The sequence below is a fragment of the Humulus lupulus genome, chromosome 3 (genome assembly GCF_963169125.1).
Source record: "Humulus lupulus chromosome 3, drHumLupu1.1, whole genome shotgun sequence".
In the NCBI taxonomy this organism is placed as follows: domain Eukaryota; kingdom Viridiplantae; phylum Streptophyta; class Magnoliopsida; order Rosales; family Cannabaceae; genus Humulus; species Humulus lupulus.
Window position 1 is genome coordinate 163,158,455 of NC_084795.1, and position 20,799 is coordinate 163,179,253.

At 39.1% G+C, this 20,799-nt stretch overlaps 1 long non-coding RNA gene across 1 annotated transcript in view; it reads right to left on the reverse strand.

Moving 5' to 3' along the window:
* Nucleotides 1-1,173: 1,173 nt before the first annotated feature.
* LOC133821430 (uncharacterized) overlaps nucleotides 1,174-20,799 on the reverse strand; it is a 30,391-nt gene continuing 10,765 nt past the window's right edge. The window contains exon 3 of the long non-coding RNA XR_009887568.1: nucleotides 1,174-1,442. This is a non-coding gene — a long non-coding RNA (uncharacterized LOC133821430). The remainder of the gene's footprint in view (nucleotides 1,443-20,799) is intronic.

Sequence of the window (20,799 nt, forward strand, 5' to 3'; positions counted from 1 at the left end):
TCACAATTCCCGTTACTCCAATATCCTCAAATAATTACCAAATAATTTTTCAATTCCTAATCAATCCTAGTAATATACTAAATTACCAAATTGCCCATAGGCTCGCCCCGAGCCAGGCATTTGACCCTATTATGACTAAATCGCTAACTTGCCCCCTAGGATCGCCTTGTGCCGAATAACCCAAATATATCCACATAATAATGTGGTGTCAATCCATATACACACAAATATACAAATATTCCCTCAACGAGCCAAAATTACTAAAATGTCATTCTAATAAGAAACAAGCCCACATGCATGCAAATACAGCCATATAATAATACAACTCACATAATCATGCATATTACCACATAATAATACAATAAACCAGTTATTGCCCTCGTGACCCCCTAATAAAGGCACTAAGCCATATTAGGGAATTTGGGACGTTACAGTACGTCTACTTCAATAAAAATTTCTCGATCCAATCTCTGGTTGGTGTGATTAGATCTTTAATCTTTAGTGGTATTTCTAATCGACACATTATTAGTAGGAAATTATGCGGGCAAGGAATCCATGGAGTCTGCATAACATCAAAAGAAGAACAATCGCCAACAAACCACCAAATGCCTTTTTTAAGTAACTGTCGACCCCAACAAATGGAATGCCATGTTTGAGAGGGAACGTACCCTATTGGAGCCTCAAGAAAGTCACTTCTCGAATAGTATCTAGCTTTATATACTTGTGCCAATAATGAATTTGCGTCAACTAGAAATCGCCAAGCTTGTTTTGCTAAAAGGGCTTGGTTAAAACATTGAAGATCTATAAAACACATACCCCCTTGATCTTTAGAAAAGCACAATTTACTCCAAGAAAACGAGTGTAAACGTCTCTTGAAGTTTTACCCCACAAAAAGCTTGCCATAATAGCTTCTAACAAATATGGATTATTTTAAAAACAAAGTTTACATATTTGTAATAATACAATTTTATTGTAACCAAAGTTTCCAAGTTTTATCATGGCAAAAAAAAAAAAAATTCCCAAGTTTTATAATTTTGTAAATGTTACAAAATTGAAAATTGTAACAAGCATTAAGAAAAATTATTACAAACAGTTTGTAATGACCTAACTATTTCTAAGACCTTGGACCATTAAAACTACTAGACATAACCACTATTTTTGAGAAAGCATACATAAGGAATATTCATAACTTTATTAAAAACTCCAAAGTAAATATTGAAATACATAAATGAGTGGTGTAGGATCCCATTGTTTTAAAATAAAACATAACTTTAAACTAAAGGAAATTGTTTACAAAGCTAAATGTGGAAAATACATAAAAACATAATTTAAAGAGACTAAAAATAACGTTGTCCTCGAATCGTCACGCAGTCCATCGAATCCCTTCATCCTTAATACACAAACCAAGCTACCAAGAATCCTTCTGCCACCATAACTATTTTCTTGCATACATAAAAAATAAAGGAATGAGCCTAATGCCCAGCAATCAAAATCTACTAGCACATACAACATAAAACATAACATAAGACTACAAAACATATGACTATAAAAAAAACATGTACTATAATGGCCATCATACTTCTTGGGGCCTGCTAGCTAGGCAATCATATGCCCATAAATTTACGAGGCTTAGTTATCTAAATAAGTCATATAAATTTATGGGACTCGTTATTTAAACAATCATATGCCCAAGGAATATATTATTGGGACTTGTTATCTAAACAAATTATATGTTTGTTATCTAAACAAATTATATGCTTGTTATCTAAACAAAACATATACTTAAAAACTAAAAACTTATCATACATATATCATAACATAAACATATCAAAGCATAAAAGCATACAAAATCTATCATATTTTCCTTACCAACATCGAGATATTTGAGAACAAGGACGGGATTTGGAACACTCCTAAAACCAACAATAAGAATGGTAAATATTTCTAAAGATAAGAGATGATACAGAAGAGAACTAAACCACCAAGAAGAAACTTACCGAAAAGAAACCTTAAGTTCAAAGAACTGAAATACCTAACCAATAATCGAAAAACAACGAGTTAGGAATTGAGTAAAGAAAACTAAAGGAAACTAAAGAACCATACAGAAATGAACTTGAGAATAAGAATACCTTTGGATGTACTAGAACCAATCTACACCTCGATATTGAAAACACACTTTATATCTCACTTCCCAAGTGTTTATACAGCTTAAGATGATAAAGTTTTTATCCCAACCCAAGTGCTTATCACTCTATAGTAACCCTAGCAGCTTGAAGGCTCTGAACACAGCTTGAAGAATGAGAAAAATGGCTGGGTACTAGGTCCTATTTATAGAGTTCAAGGAGTGAAACTACCTCCTTTTAGCTTGAATAAAATAATGACTATTAATTGAAAAATATTTGAATATTCGTTCAACAGGTGCTTAAGACTCGGTCAAAAACGTTCAGAAGCTAGTCAAGAGGTTAAGGGGTGAATCAAGCTCGGTTTCCATGACGTTTGAAAAAGTGGTCCTAGGGTCGATATAGCGCCCACCCTAGGCAAAATATCACCTGGCCCTATGTCCTGAGTGCTTGTGGTTTCGATTGTGCGAAGTTGACGTATTTTCCCTTCTCCCGTGTAGCGATATATCGGCATACGTTGAAATATTAGACACGTAATTGCACTTTTTCAACATAATTTGAATTGATTAATCAGGTTTGACTGAGTAATACGTGATTCTAGCAAGTTCTGGAAGGGTCTAGAGCTTCTAGAAACTTCTATTTTTTTAATTATCCACTTAAAATGCTTAAATCATCAAATAAACAAGATTGTGACAAATTTCATGCTCTTAATGGTCTTGGAAGATTCTACAACTTTCTTTTATCTAAACTATAATTAAATCCTTAAATAAACATGCACACGACAAGTGTCATGATCTTATTAATTCTATCTAAACCTTATAGTATAATAAATGACATCTTTATAATCAGCTATATTAATCAAACCTTATGTTATAATTAATATTCTTAAACTATATGTTAAACTTATAAAATCTATAAGTGTTGCTACGAGTGTTCAACTAAGTCCCAGCTTGAACCAAAAACCACAGTAACTATCATACTATAACTACTACTAGCTACTATAAATGAAATTTATCCTTTATGACCAAAATCTTTTAACCCTACTTCAATAATGGTTTTAGTGACACATTTTTAACTAATGGACTTAGTCAGCGAGTCTTGCACCTTTATAAACACACAGTGTAACAGTCTTGGCTACCCAGGGCATTACAACTTGGTATCAAAGCGGTCTAGGTTTAAGGGTTCCTGAAGACTGGCTGGACATGTACATTCGCCGCTACAGACAAGCTCGACTCAGGGTTTGGTAAATGTGTATACATGTTTATATGCTTAAGTGATTGGAAAGAACTATGATTGTTGTTGTTTGTTTGATTAATAGGGAGCGTGAGATAATGATAGGGCCTGACCCTTGACTGTTGTGTGATAATATTGAGGCATTCTTATTAGTATTGCAGTGCATGTAAATGATTATCTGAATGATTATTTGCATATGAATGAATATATGGATAATTGCTTATATCTTGACTGTTCGTGTTTGGTGGATTCCCAATGGTGGGTTATGGAAAGGCTATTACCCTGTCATCATAGTCTGATCGTTGTGCCGTTGATTGTAAATTAACTTGGATAGCTATGCGTTCAAGGCGATCTACATGACTAGCCGGCACCAGGTCTGAGACTAGAGATGATGACCAGGGCCAGAACCCTGCGCCAGTCCCTGAGAACTGGCAACAGATCATGGCAAATATGCAAGCCCGGCTTCAGAGCCAAGATGAGTAGATTCATCTTCTGAGGTAGCAGGCTCCGTCATGGAGTGTTGCATTCGTTGTGCCACTTGTAGTGGCACCAGTTGTTCTGCCATGGGAAGTTGGGAATAGGTGGGAGCCGTTGTATGAGCGGTTCAAGAGGCAGCATCCTCCAATCTTTGAGGGAGGACCTGATCCACTGAAGGCCAAACAATGGATGCGTATGAATATAGCTATCCTGGATTTCATGAGGGTAGAAGGTCATGATAGTGTGGCCTGTGCCACATACATGCTGAGAGAGGGTGCCTGCATCTGGTGGGAAGTGGCATCACAGACTAGAGATGTTACTACTTTGAGTTGGGATGGATTCAAGGACTTATTCAGTTAGAAGTATTATAATGTTACCATTAGGGTAGCCATTAGGGCATTGAAGGTGAATAAATTTGTGGGATTAGTACAGGGCAACATGACAGTTATAGAGTATGCCCTGAAGTTCAATAGACTAGCAAAGTTTTCACATTATCTTGTGCCTATTGATGCAGCTAGGCATGACAGATTTATCAGAGGGCTTAACACTATGATGGCCCGAGATGTGAGAATTACAATAGTACCTGCTGGGATGACCTATGCCCAGGCTGTTGAGAAGGCTCTTACTGCTGAGGAAGTGGAGAACAAGATCTGGAGGGAGGGTGCTACAAGGCGAGAGGGTCATAGAGCGATGCCTCCATACTCTGGGTATGGTAGGGGCGGAGGCCCCGGAGATCTAAAGAGGAAGACCCCTGACACTTCGACCGCTGTTGGTCCTGATAGGAGGGGTCGGGGTGTTCAGGGTGGCCATCAGGGTGGTGGTGACACATAAAGGAGTTACCCAGAGTGCACGAGGTGCATAAGATGCCATCAGGGCGAGTGTTGGGTCAAGGCCTGTTTTGTGTGTGGGATAGTGGGACACCTCAAGAAAGATTGCCCAACAGTGAGGAAAAGACAAGTAGGGAAGGTGGACAGCTTGACTCCAGCTCAAGTGTTCACCTAGACACAAGCAGAGGCCGAGGCTACTCCATCGGTGGTGACAGGTCAGCTTTCTAGCGCTGGCTCTCCTTTTACTGTATTGATTGACTCTGGTGTTACACATTCATTTGTTTATAGTACGGTGATTGGTATATTGTGTAGACCTAGTGAGTACTGTACTGCGGGGTTTGGGACTATATTGCCTACAAGGGAACTAGTAGTTTCTAGGAGGTGGATTAGAGCACTGCCAGTGATGGTTGATGGTAGAGAGCTTTCAGTAGATTTGATTGAGCTAGATATGGAGGACTTTGACATGATTCTAGTGATGGATCGACTGGTCAAATATGGGGCTACTATTGATTGCAGGAAGAAGATGGTGACTTTTGAGCTTGAGGGAGAGGATCCCTTTGTGTTTGTGGGTACGGTATGTGGACTATACCCATGATATCAACGCTGAGAGCCAGAGACTTATTACAGGGAGGATGTATAGGTTTCCTGGCTAGTGTGGTGGATACTACTAGAATTTTGCCAGCAGGGTTGGGAGAGACTAGATTGGTTTGTGAGTTCTTTGATGTAATTCCTGAGGATTTACTAGGGCTGCCGCCGTACAGGGAGATTCAGTTTGTTATTGAGTTAGCACCAGGGAGAGAACCAGTGTCAAGAGCACCATACAGGATGGCTCCAGCATAATTGATGGAATTGAAGATACAGTTACAGGAGCTTCTGGATTTGGGGTTCATTAGGCCTAGTTACTCGGCATGGGGTGCTTAGGTTTTGTTTGTGAAGAAGAAGGACGGGACTCGGAGGATGTGTATAGACTATAGAGAATTGAACAAGTTGACCATCAAAAAGAAGTACCCTCTACCAATGATCGATGACTTGTTTGATCAGCTACTGGGTAAGATGGTATTCTTGAAGATTGATCTTCGATCTGGTCATCACCAACTAAGGATCAAGGATGCGGATATACCAAAGATGGCCTTCCGAACGAGGTATGGGCACTATGAGTTTCTAGTCATGTTGTTTGGTTTGACCAATACCCTGGCAGCCTTCATGGACTTGAGGAACAGGGTGTTTAAGGACTTCTTTGATCAGTTCGTCATTGTGTTCATCGATGATATTTTAGTATACTTCAGTTTAGAGGCAGAGCATGAGCAACATCTTCAACAGGTCTTGCAGAGGTTAAGAGAACATCTATTATATGCCAAGTTTAAGAAGTGTGAGTTTTGGCTACCAGAAGTGACCTTTCTTGGACACATAGTTGGTGCAGATGGGATTAAGGTGAATCCATCTAAGGTGGAAGTAGTGAGAGATTGGCCAAGGCCAAGGAATGCCTCGGAAGTTCAGAGTTTGCTCAGGTTAGTGGGTTACTATCGACGATTTTTGAAAGGATTCTTGAAGATCACTGCACCAATGAAAGAATTGACACTGATGAATCAGAAGTTCGTCTGGTCAGAGAAGTGTGAGGTCAATTTCCAAGAATTGAAGCAACAACTTATTACTGCACTTGTGTTGAGTCTTCCTTCGGAGGAAGGGAAGTTTGTAGTATATTGTGATGCATCAAGGTTAGGTTTGGGTTGTGTGTTGATGCAGAACGAGAAAGTTATAGCTTATGCATCATAACAGTTGAAGGAGTATGAGTAGTGAAATCCTACCCATGATCTAGAATTGGCGGCGGTGGTATTCGCACTGAAGGTATGGCGACATTACCTTTATGGGGAGAATGCGAGATATACACCGATCACAAGAGTTTGAAGTATTTCTTCACCCAGAAGGACCTGAACATGAGACAGAGACGTTGGTTGGAGTTGGTAAAGGATTATGACTGTGACGTTCTTTACCACCCATGGAAGGCCAATGTGGTGGCAGATGCATTGAGCCGGAGAGGCTCGAGGCAGTTATTTAGTTCTATTCAGATTTCCAGAGAATTGGCTCATCAGATCACCACAGCAAGGATAGAACTGGTGGTGGGCCAATTGGCTAACGTTACTTTGCAGTTGACCCTATTAGAGCGGATCAAGGAGGGTCAATCAATTGACGCACAATTACAAGAGATTAGAGAGAATGTCTTATTCTATTTCTGAGGTTGGTATGCTACGGTATCAGGGGCGGATTTGTGTTCCAGCTGATGTAGGGATCAGACGAGAGTTCTTAGATGAGTCTCATACTATGCCGGACATTGTATTGGTGGCTTAGGATGAAGAAGGATGTATTGGAGTACGTGGCCAAGTGTTTGACCTATTAGCAGGTGAAAGCTGAGCATCAACAACCAGCGGGGTTACTTCAGCCTTTGGGTATCCCTGAGTGGAAATGGGAGGATGTTACAATGGACTATGTGGGAGGTTTACCCAGGACCGTGGGGCTTCATGACTCGGTGTGGGTAATAGTTGACAAATACACCAAGTCAGCTCATTTTCTGCCAGTTAAGTCAACTTATACAGTGGATCAGTATGCAGAATTGTATGTGAGGGAGATTGTACAACTCTACGGGGTTCCTAAGTCTATTGTATCAGACCTAGATCCTATCTTTACCTCCAAGTTTTGGGGTAGTTTGCAAAAAGCCATGGGGACTCAGTTAAAGTTTAGCATAGCCTTTCATCCTCAGACAGATGGAAAGTCTAAGAGGACGATTCAGGTGTTGGAGGATATGTTTAGGGCATGTGTGATCGACTTTGAGGGATCTTGGAGTAAGTATCTCCCATTGATTGAATTTTCATATAACAATAGTTATCAGTTGACGAATGGAATGGCTCCATATGAGATGTTATATGGGAGGAGGTATAGATCGCCCATTCATTGGGACGATATGGGTGAGAGAAAGTATTTGGAACCGGACATGGTTCAGAAGACTTGCAAAGCTATTGAGAAGATCCGAGCTAGAATGCTTGCTTCACATAGTAGACAGAAAAGCTACGCTGATCCTAAGCATAGGGACGTGGAGTTCCAGGTTGGGGACCACGTGTTTCTGTGAGTTTCACCACTGTGAGGGGTGGGGAGATTTGGGAAGAAGGGCAAGTTGAGCCCTCGATTCATTGGACCTTTTGAGATCCTAGAGAGGATCGGACAGGTGGCTTATAGGTTGGCTTTGCCACCATCACGGTCAGGAGTTCATGACGAATTCCATGTATCTATGCTTTGGAAATACGTTTCAGATACAACACATCTGTTGAAGTATGAGGACTTGGAATTGCAGACAAATTTGTCTTATGAAGAGCAACTGGTTCAGATTTTAGATCGGAAAGACAAGGTTCTACAGAACAAGACGATTCCTCTAGTTAAAGTGTTATGGAGGAATAGCAGGGTCGAGTAGGCGACCTAGGAGCTTGAGTCAGCAATGTGGGATCGCTGTCCAGAGTTATTCAAGTAAGTTTCGAGGACGAAATTCTCAGTAGGAAGGGATAGTTGTAATGACCCAAAAATCACTAATAAGGCTTAAGGGCCTTGATTAGTGTGTCGGGAGGGCGTAATTGGTTTATATGTGATTTTAATGATTTAATGCATGATTCTGTGATAAGCATGCTTATATGACTATGTGGATATATGAAATGCATGTTTACGGGTATTAGTATGCATGTGGGCCCTGTTTAGCTTAAAGAGGTATATTTGTAATGTTGGCCCGTTGAGGGCATAAATCTGATTATATGTTATAATTGTGAATATCACATTATTATGTGGATATATTTGCAGCATGCGGCTTGAGGCGATCCTAGGGAGTCAGTTAGCGGGAAAGTCACAACGGGACCCAATACCTGGCTCGGGGCGACTCAAGGGGTATTTTGGGTATTAGATATTTATTTGGTTATCGGGTTGTGAAAATAAATAATTGGAGATATATTTGAAGTTAAAGAATTTATGAGGGAATATTGAGGAAATTTACCATTTTGCCCTCGGGGACGTTTTTGGAACCTCGAGCCTCGGGATTAACTTAAGTAACTTAAGTAAGATAAAACAAAACTAAGGAAATAAGTAGAAACTCCTAAACCAACCCTTCTCTTTCTCTCGACTCACTCATCTCTTTCTCAAACTCTCTCTTTCAAGCTAAACCATTGAAACCAAGGGAAATTCGGGCAAGCAACTCAAGGATTTGAGCTGGAATCTTGGGGACTAATTCAGTAGCAATCTGGTGGTTCAGACAGAAGTTGAGGTAAGTTTTGAATTATGATTTTAGTTATTTAATTATGTTTTTTTGGCTGGGTTTTAAGTGTACTTGGGTTCTTGATATTGAAGATTGAATTGAAGTTTTGGGATGAGGATTTAAGTTATATTCTTGTTGGGTTTTGTTACTGGGAACATGTTAGGGTGTTTGTGATAGTTAAATTATGTCATTGGGATGCTTTTGGGTTGATTTGATTGAGGTTTAGTGGTTGGAAATGAGGATTTTTCTGGGTTCAAAGGGGTCGGGCCGCGACTCTTGTCTTGGTGTGCTGCGGCCCTCTAGAACAGATGGGGGCCGAAATGAAGGGTGGGCCGCGACATGGGGTGTGTAGGGCTGCGGCGTGTGTCTGCTACATGGGGAGGCTGGGCCTTTGATGGGAGGAGGACCGCAACATGGAGGGCTTAGGGCCGCGACTCTTAAGAGCATTTTTGGTCTTGAGGAGGTTTTAGGTGCAGGGACTTAACCTAGGGTGCTCGGGATCGATTCCACTTGGTCCAAAAACCTTTATTCTGAGGGCTTGAACTTGGTCCAAAAACCTTTATTCAATTATTATTGATGGAAACCCCCCTTATTGTGGTTGTGACTAGGTGTACGCTAAAGCTCGAGAAAGGGGTCATTTCTCGTAATCAGAGCGCTCGGAATTAAAGGTAAGACAACTACACCTGGTTGTATGACTATGTTGGGACTCAGGGGTCCCTATACCTGTATACGTTATTGTACGATGGTATTATGCCATGTGAACATGAAATAAACGGCATAAGAGTGCCGGAATTAATATTGGCGCAAAGGACGCGACTTAGCTACTAGTAGCTGAGGACAGCTTAATATTCATTGAGCTAGGTTTAAGCGGACCAAAGTCAATGGGGTAAACAGAAGGTGCGAACTAAGGGCATTGACCCTGGTTATTGTATGACTTGGTTATTGATGTTAATTTGATGAATATGATCTGCCGGATATCTAAATATTAGACTGTGGATTTACTGATTATGTTCACTAACTATGTGAATGTTGTGGACTGTTGAGTGTTTGATTATGCTTAATGAATTATTTGGTTATTGATATTGTTCATGCTATGATATCATGGTTTTCTTGATGGGCCTTGGCTCACGGGTGCTACGTGGTGCAAGTAAAGGCAAGGGTAAGTTGGATCAACCTTGATTTGGAGAGCTCTAGAGGCGGAATGTACATAGTCAGCTGCTCGGCCGCCACGGTCGAGGGATGGACAAGAACATGAGAACCTTCAATGTCTATTTTTCCCTTAGAGTGGCTAGTAGCTGTATATACCCTGAAATTTTGTAAACTGTCATTTAAACTTTATTTCTTTTGGGATCCCATGTATGAAATATTTATTTAAATGAAATGTATCCTTTATGACCAAAATCTTTTAACCCTACCTCAATAATTGTTTTAGTGACACGTTTTTAACTAAATGACTTAGTTAGCGAGTCTTGCACCTTTATAAACACACAGTGTAACGATCTTGGCTACCCAGGGCGTTACACATTATATATCATGTACCACTTAAGGAGGTGGCCCGTTCCATTCCCCCATGAGATCAACTATATGGTCGATCTCAAGTCCAATCTGAAGCAATAATATGGGTTTCTTCCATTTCTACCATCAAGATGGTTCGAGGACTTTCTCGACAGATACAACCTACAAGTCCAACATAGGGAAGTACCAGTAGGAGTACTTCTTAATGAAAAACTTGGTTGCAGACAATTTTTCCTTCACCTGGGGAGGTAAATCTTTACTATCCTAATTCTCATGTCTGGTAGATCATTTTCTATTCGCCTATTCTCAATACTTTCCTCTTATTCTTTGTACCTTAGGTCCATGGCACCAACTAGTTCCTACCCAGGCTATGCATGATCTAGCTCACATTCTTGACAACTTGATTGAAGTGGAGAAGAGCTGCAAGTACTTAGTTATTGTGGCAAATATTTTAGTGGTCAATGTTTTTCAACCCCATAATGTTGCAAAGGATTCGACTATTGAAAGTGCCACTGAGGAAGGCACACATGATATAGAAGCCTCAAGATGTCTCCCAACCATCTAGGTCGCGTATGACGAGAGTTAATATCAGAGAGCTTGGTGAGAACCAGCGACCGGCCTCTGGCCATCCTATTCATGCAGGTAAACAAAAAATGCCGGAGAGCCTGCTAGGGAGGAATATTCTTCTTCGGAAGATGACAATGGTACTAGTTTTTCTAATACTCTATTCGACTTACTCCTCCTCCATATTGACCTGTTTGATAGGGATTGCAACTTTATTCCATCAACCGATAACTGTAACATAGAGTTTCTTGAGGCAAATGACTCTTTAGTTAGCAGTAGGAGTGGCTTAGATACTGTAGCGACCAACACATGTAGTTCGGGTATTACTGCTAGCTAACTCACTTCTTTAGTATTTATTATGTTATTTATCATCTACTAACTTGTTGTTTCCATGGAGATATGCATGAGTATTTTGACATCTATGCCTCCAGGGGTGCTGCTACTGGGTCAAAGCAACCAACAAAGAAGAAGGAGGGAGGGGGGGGGGGGGCTCTAGTATGGCCTCCCTAGCCAAGAAACAAAAGACCCAGGAGACTGCTCTTGCTATAAAGAAAACGATTCCTCCCCGAAGCAGAGAGTCTCATACACCTTCTCCTACCCAAGGCTCAGCCTTCGAGCTGGTTGACATGGCAGTGTCTGAGCTCCAGAACAATGCCTAAGGCTCAACAACCAACAAGGTGGCCCGACATAGGCTGTGCAAAGAAGCCTTTGCTACCTTGCCCAAACTTGGTACCGACCAGGTCATTGGTCAGAGTTTCAATGAATCTATAAGTGTATGTAATTTTTTTTATCCTCAATGCGTATGTTTCAAATATTCTTCAAATGCTTACACTAATAAGTTCTTTTATTTTCTAGTCGAAGGCTCTTCTTACTTTAAACCATGTTAGAGGAAAGTTGAAGGCCTGATCGAAGAAGGCAAGAGACTGACCGAGGGGAATCAGAAATTGGTCAAGGAGAAAGATGCACTGGTCACTGAAAAGAAAAAGCTATCTGATGATCTTGAAGCAACAAAAGGATCAGTGGAAAATTATCGAGGTCTTGCCAAAGCATATAAGGATGAAACCCTAAATCTGGAGAAAGATATTTCAAAGAGGCATGAGGAGGCAACCAGTCTGGAGAAAAAAAGTCTCCGAGGTTGAAGAGAAAGTGTCAACCCTCAAGCAGGACAATGCAAGCAATTTGGAGTGATTCAAATGAGATGTTTTAAATTGCTTTTGTATGTTTTGGAAGAGAATTCAAAATGCTAATTTTGATTATCTCCCAAAATATATGAAGCAAGCAGAGATTAATAGGTTTATTGCTTGTCTTGCTGAGGAGAACAACCCTCCTTCTCCAAATGAAGAAATTTCTTTAGCTGATGGTCTCCAAGCTGATGATGATGTTGATACTGTTGCAGATTAGCGTTCTCTAGCTGCATGATCTCCTTGTTGTTTTTTCTCTTTTCTTTGTAATATATACATTTTTTTTGCAACATCCGAGCAACCTGTTCTTGATGATGATGCTGCTCTTAAGCTATTTTCCTTTTTATTTTCCATATACATCCGAGCAACTCTGCTCGTGGTATAAAGACAATCTTAGTATTTTAATATTTGCATATTAGTATACCTGCTCGTATGACTGAGCTTAGCATAACACTTTATATTTTCCAAAAATTTTTGAAAAATATTCTAATTTTTTTATATGCTTTCACTTAATTTTCTCGTGTGTTTACATATTTTCATATGCTTTTCTTGTTCTTTATATCCCATATTCCCCCTAAGTGATCGAGGAGTTAAAGATGCTCGATCACTTGGCATAGACCAGACCTGTTCGACATTACTGTTTGTGAAAACTAGTAAATCTCATAATATAGCAAAACAACACACTAAAGAGTAGATACTTTTAAAAAATACAATAATTGACAAGAATAATTAGTTGTGCACAATTCTTTTTATTAACTTGTTAAAAATGGACTAAACATGTCTGTATGAGTGACCACAATTAGTCTTACACTTATAAGCGACCAACCGTAAAAATTGACCAGCCCTTGTTCGAAACTTGTAAATAAAAAATAATTAAATATATCCCACCCCTTTAAGAAGTGATGTTTATTGGTAGTACTTGCATAGGTACTCCCCATTCCAGTATCACGGAATCAAATCACCATTCAACCAAGCAAGTTTGTAAGTTCATGGTTGGAGAATTACTTCAACTTGGTAAGAACCCTCCCAATTTAGTCCAAGTACTCCAGTAGCCTAGTCGCGGGTGTTTAGAAAAACTCGTTGGAATACTAAGTCGCTAGCAACAAACTTCCTCTCGTGTACACTGGAGTTAAAATATCGAGCGACTTTTTGTTGTTGAGCTGCTATTTGTAATTGGGCTTTTTCTCATCGTTCCTCGATCAAGTCTAATTATTCTACCAATAGTTGGTGATTATTACTCTGGTTGTATGTGATCCTTCGGTGAGATAGTGGATCAAATTCAATTGGTGACATGGCTTCATACCTATATGCTAAAGAAAATGGAGTATGGCTAGTTGTTGTTAGGTGGGTTGTTCTATACGACCAGAGTACTTTGGTTAGTTCTTCTGGCCACGCTCCTTTCCCTTGTCTAAGTCTTTTCTTGAGAGTAAGGATGTAAACGGATTGGGGGGGTGTCAGGGATGGCTCCCCCATCCCCGCCTCGTCTCGGGGTCAGGGTCCCATCACGTACCCATTTAATAAAAATGTTTATTTGTTTTAAATTGATAAAATAATTAATACTTTTTAATATAAAATAATTAAAAAATAAATAAATTACACCATTAGGAAGTATATATATTTATATAAAATATTATATTATATATTTGTAATAATATTTATATTGAAAAAATAAATTATAATAAAATTACAATGTAAACAGGGCGGGTTTGGGACGGGGGTTCTGCGCAGGTCAATATCCCTAAGCTAGTTGTATAGCAGTTTCAAGGGTAGCAGTGGTATCCCTCTGTCGGCGATCCATTTCTACCTGCCTGTGATTCAGCTCTCGCCATTGCCTGTCATTCTCCATCTGTTGCATGATCATTGTTTCAACCACACTTTCTTGAAAAGACTTCTTAGTGGCTATCTCATCTTGCAACATTCCCAACATTGCTCGTAGGGTGTCAGTGTCCATCTTCTCACTGTCTTCCTCCAGCTCCACCTAAGGTTCTTCTTTGGTAACTCCTGGGGAGGAGGTGGAGGCGTGCCCTTAGGTGTTTGGCCCACTTGTTGGCCTTGAGTCTTCTTAGGAGGCATGGTTGATGATTAGCAACGGGTTCTTGATGTTCTTGAGTTCAACTCTTAATAAAAGCACCAAAATGTTGACCTCAAATTTGGTCAACAACACTGAGTCAAATAAACAACATAAAAGTAAGAACTAACCTAGAATAATAAAAATGACAAAAAAAGTTTATAATGGTTCGACCCCAGATATCGGTAATAACCTAGGTCCACCTATACTTTCATCACTGTAGAAAGTCACAAACTCATGATTAGATGAGCTAGAATCAACTAAGTTTTGTAAGTTGAGAGAATACAAGAATAAGTGTATAAAAGTATGCAAAATAATGACTTTTTGTCTAGAATATTTAGTGCGTAGAAAATAATGATTCACTAAGCTCTCTATTTATAGGCTTCGGAATTTACAAATTGGGCCATGGGCCTCCCATGACTTGCCCAACAATCTATAGTAAAATAATAGATAATTAATACATTTTACATTTTAAAATAGAAATATCTAAGAGATATCCCTATGTTAATGGATCCTGAGGACCTCCTTAAGAACTGTCGTCCAACTTTAGTCGAGTAGGCATCAACCAGCCTGGTCAGTAGTATGCAACCAACTTTTAAGTACTGCTTTGACTAAGTTCATTCCAATTGTATGATGAATCTTCCTGCGATTCTCTATTAGTTGGTTGAGTTTCAACTAAACCCCTTATTAATTGCACTATTGTTTAGCTGCCAGATGTCTAAAATCCTTGCCACATCATCACACCAGCTTTTAGGTAAAAGAAACACTAAAAGAAACAACTAATCTTCTTTCACTTAAGTAAGGAGAAAATTCCATATCTGTGAAGTATATTCCAAGCCTCTTGCAATTTTATGACTCCAAGATATCAGGAATTCAGTCGTAGGAATATTGAGTCTTACCCAATAAATTAAAAGTCATAAAAGCACAATCAGAAGTCCACTACTCACTTTAGGATTATTGATTCATACCTATATGCTAAAGAAAATGGAGCATGACCAGTTGTTGTTCGCTGAGTTGTTCTATACGAATAGAGTACTTCGAGTAGTTCTTCTGGCCACGCTCCTTTACCTTGTTTCAGTCTTTTCTTGAGAGTAGGGATGTAAACGGGGGAGGGGAGGGGGGTCGGGGCCCCCATCAGGTACAAGTTTAATAAAAATGTTAAATTTTTTTACAGCTTCGACTTGTCCATTGTCTTGTGGATGAGCAACATAATTAATGCTTTTAGTAATACCACGTCGCTAGCAAAAGTCTATAAACATGTCATTGTAAATTTGCATTCTGTTGTTTGACACTATCTTTTTTGGTTGGCCATAGTGAAAAATTATGGTTTTGACCACAAATTCAAGAACCTTTTTTGACGTGATAGTTGTAAACGACTCAGCTTCTGTCCATTTGGTGAAGTAGTCAACAGCTACAATTGCATACTTGACTCCTACCTTTCCTGTTGGTAAGGCTCCAATCAGATCTATCCCCCGAACTACAAATGGCCAAGGGATTTGCATTTGCTTTAACTTGTTTTTGGGCTATTCTAGGGATTTTGGAGGATCTCTAACACTGGTTGCATTTTCACACATACTCCATAGCATCCTCGTTCATTGTTGGCTAGAAGTACCCTTGCCTTAGTGTTATTTTAGACAGACTCTGCCCCCAGCGTGGTCACCACAAAACCCTTAATGTACCTCTCGCAAAAGTTCTTTACCTTTTTCTTTAGTGACACAACATAAAAGTGGTAGTGAATAACCTCGTTGATATAGGATTCCATCTAGTAATATATATTGAGCAGATTGCCTTATTAGTTTTCTCGACTCGTTCTGACCAGTAGGTAGTATACCCTACTCGAGATATTTTATTATGGGAGTCATCCAAGTATCGACAACATTAACAACCATGGTAGAGCCTATTTCTTATATGCTAGGAGTTGCTAGATGCTCATTTGTAACTATATTTAGCGTATATGCATCCTTCGCACTAGCCAGTTTCGCCAAAGCATTTGCATTTGAGTTGTAATAACCCGGATTTTTTTTTTCTCTGATTTGATTTAAGAGTATGAATAATAATTAAAATAATATTTGGTGAATATTATTTTAATTAAAGAAATGTGAGTTGATCGCTTTAGACCATAGTGTGGGGACTTATATGTGAAATAAATCTAAGATGGACATCTTGTTCAAAGAGTTTAAGTATATGATTTTATGTGTTTGGAATCCACATAAAATCTTATAATCATTTTAGAATATGATTTTGTGACTTATTCACTAAGAGTCTATGAATAATTCAAGAGGAATTTTATGGGATTAAAAGTATGATTTTATGTTGAAAGGACTCACATAAAATCATAGACATAAGTTTATACCAAAGTTGCATTATTTAGTGCTTAGACCATAGTTGATTTTAATTATTTTAAGTCATGGTTTAATGCATTATTTTGGATAAAATGCATGTAACATTTCAGCACATATATTATTGTGCTTCTCAAGTGTGTGTCTCGGCCAACCTGTTGAGTGGAGGGAAACCAATTTTTTAAAAATGGTCTTGGCAGTTTGGAGGTTACAAGGGAGGGAACCGGTGCCATTTTCCCCTCATTTGCTTCAGTCAATGTTAGAATTATTAGAGAAAACAAAGTCAGTTTGAGATATTAAGAAGAAGAACACTTGTAGTGTTGTGGTTGGTGTACGTTCACTTCGGGTCCAAGAAGGAGGAATCGAAGGTGAGTTTTCTTTGGTTTTTTCTTTGGGTTACAGTCCTTAGACACATCCTTAGAGCCTATGTTTTGATTGTAGAAGAAAACAAGAGGAAGAAGGGAGTGTTATTGGGAGTCCGGTGTAAGAATAGTCAGAAGAAAAACGTAAGTCCGAACATACCTTTGCGTTGATTTTTCTCTTAGATTCTGAGTACCAAATTCATGTCAAATGGTTTTGTTGTGTACTAAGTCGAGGAAAAGAAAGAACACACCAAGAACTGCCCACAGTAAGAGGTATATATTCATAGATTTCCTTCGTAGTTTTACGTTTCCGATTTTTCATTTTTGTTTCTTAAGATGGTGATGAATTTGTGGACTGTTATGTATGGTTTTAATCAGTGTTCTGGGATTAGAAACACTCATCAAGATATTGGGGATAGTTTAATATGAGTGATCTTGAGGTTTGGGATGTTTTGATGATGGTTAGAGATTGTAGTGGGGCTGGCCATGCGTGGGAAATACCACTTTGGGTGGTCACGCGTGGAGGCCGGTGGTGGTGCTAGTGGTGGCCGAAGTAATGAGCATGGTGGTCTAGGGAGTGAGGTCATGGCTTCCATGGTGAGAAAACTTGGTTCGGGTGGCCATGGCTGAATATGTGATGAGAGGTTGAAGAGAATGGAGTCACGTGCATGCTTGTGTGTGCATGACCCAGCTGGTTACAAATAGTTACAAATTTTTAACCAAAGGGGACCAAAATGGTAGTTAGTCCCAAAACTTTGGAATTTTGTCGCGAGGCTCGGGATTAGGGACCCCAAAGTCTAAGACCTGATTTTTGAGGGCCGGTGTTAGAAAATTTATTTAAGCAGTATCCAAGTTTAATAATTTATGAGCAAGACTCGGAAATTATTACCTAAGCTTCACAAAAATTCTAGGTTCGGGGTTTAGTTCCAAAGTTTAGATTTGATGACTTAGAACCTACGAAATATTTTCAAAGACTTAGAAAATATTTTAGGAAGTACAATATTACCGATTTTAAGTCTCAAGGTCAAGAGGTGGGCTCGGGGCTCCTAAATTGGACTCGAGCATCGAAAAACAGAATTTTAAGAAATAGTTGGAGTTTTGACTTGAAATTTCGAACATGGCCTAGGATAAAATTATTATTGGAAAGAGTAATTTTTTAAGTTGAGTTTGGGATTCTGAGAGGGGTATTATGGTCATTTTACCTCAAGGGCTCGGGTTTGGGCCAGGGTTGGGAATTTTAGTTTTTTTTTTTTTTTTTTTTTAAATTCCCTTATATATTTTAGAATCTTAGTAAGCATAAACTAAGACATGTTGTCCCAATATGATTATAGGGTCTAAACGCGATCGGAAATACTCACAAAGACATAATTCACGAAAGCTAAGGACAAGAGGTAAGGAAGTATACACCAAGAGTAACTTAGCTTGTTGTGATCTTAGTGAATTGTTTGCATGTTTGTATACTGCTGGTTAAATTCTAGATGCTATATTTATGTGTGATTATATGGCTGAATGCGCATAATAGTACCCATCTATCGGGTTTGAATGTGCTTAGTGCAGTAAAGTTATCATGAATGCATGTGCAATGTTTGTGACTGTCAAGGAAAACCTTGTGAGGGTGGATCCCATGCAGCCGTGTAGTGGGGTTCGCCGTCCAGTTAGTAAAGTCATCGGGTTTTAGCAGAGTATACCCCTTTGGCACGGGAGGTGAGTATTCTCTGGGCCGCGGAGGCCACCCGGGGATCATGACCCCACAGATAACTCGATGGCTCAGTACAAGGCCTTGTGAGGGCGAATTCCCCATGCAGCCGTACAGTGGGGTTATCCGCCAAGTCCGTAAAGTCGTCGTGTTTTAGCGGAGTGTACCCCTTTGGTACGAGAGGTGAGTATTCTCTGGGCCATGGAGGCCGCACTGGGATTAAAACCCCACAGATAACACGATGGCTCAGTTATATGTTTTCAGTATGTTATGAAACACTTTGACTTATGTGAATATGCTAGACGTGTTGCTCAGTTTGCAGTTTCTAGATATGCATTTCTGTTATGCAAAGTTTGTTTTGGATAGTAGAGTCATAAGTTGTAGCTAGCTTCCTTACTGAGCGTTATAGCTCATCAGTTACTCTGTGTGTGTAGGTAAAGGCAAAGCTTAAGGAGCAATGCAACAAGCTGGAGGGGATTCTGTCTGAAGTATGCATACTGTGAAACCACTGACCTGCAGGGTTGTCAGGGTTCTCTTAAGTTTTCCGCCAAGTCCAGTAACAGTTTCATCAATTTCATGTTTACTAGTTTATCTAAAGAAAGCCATGCGGCTACAGACTATTTCTTAAGTTACGTTTAAACTACATTTGTTTTTTTAAAACTATGGGATCCCATCCAAATACTATTTTATTTCAAAGTACTCCAATGTAAAATTTTCTAAAGTTTACCTTAAAGTTTATTTAGTTTTTAACGTCCGATTTTTACCAAAGTTGACCGTAAGGGTCCAGTTGACCCCGAATAGTCATAGTCGTGTTCTGTGGGTCTAGTTAAGAAAAGTCGAGTCGTTACATGAGTTCTGGTCGCAGGATACCTATTGTATAGTATAGTTTTCGAACTGTGCCGGCAAGTCTTTAGCTATGCTTAAGCAATCATTTTTAATCCTCATGCTTGATAATCTCCTAGTATTTGATTCACCACTAATTGTGAATCACTGTAGATTTCAAGCGACCGTGCATTGACATCTTTTTCTAACCGTACACCGGCGAACAACACTTCATATTTTGCTTCATTGTTTGATGCTACAAATGTGAGTCTAAGTGCAAAAAGAAAGTGATGTCCTTCTAGAGTGATCAGAATTAATCCTGCTCCAAAGTTGTGTTCATTAGACGAGCCATCTATGAACAACTTTCAAATAGGATATTCTTCTTCTCATTCTTCAGCTATGGGGGTCTGCTCACTGGTGGGCAATCCTGTATACTTAGCAACAAAATCTGCAAATTCTTGTCCTTTTAATGCTGCTCGTGGTTGATAGGTGATCTTGAATTGACTTAACTCTAGAACCCATTTAAGTAGGCAACCAGTTGCTTCAGGTTTTGCAAGACTTTTCTGAGTGGCTGGTTGTTGAATACTTTAATAGAATGAGCTTGGAAGTATGGTCAGAGCTTTCTTGATGCAAGTAGTAAGCAATAGGAGAATTTTTCAATAGTTGGATACCTTGATTCTGTTAGGAAAATAAGTATTTGCCTCAATGGAAATGGTAAGAAATTACAACTCTATACAATATATTACAAATAAATAATAATTGATTAAAAAGAGTTACAACTCTATAACTGAAAATTACAAATAAACAAAGAAAATGAAGAAGATGATGAAGAAGAAGAGAATGGTGAGAATACAACTCTAAGCAAAAGATTACAAGTAAAATAAAGGTGGTTGAAACAAAATAAAGGATTGCAACTCTTAAACAAAATATACAAGTAAAAATAACAAGAGAATAAGAAGAAAACAATACAATAAAATGAAGAACAAAAATACAAAAAAAACTCACTTACACAACCTAAGTGAAGAGGGTTGGGGATCACCAACTTGAACAAGGTTTAAAACCTTTGTCCAAAAGCTTATTTACCCCTAACTCAAGCACTAAGGGATCTTTCTCAGATATTGGAAAAGCTTTCTAGAATTATCAAGCCTCAAGGTGTTTCTAACCAAGTGTTCTAATGGATAGAAAAATTGTTGTGTCTTACAAGTGAGCTATAGGCTCCTATTTATAGAGTTTAGAGACACCTTTTGAATTTCAAATTCCACCAACCTCATGGCTGTTACCAATGTTTAATTGGATTAATATGGAATTAA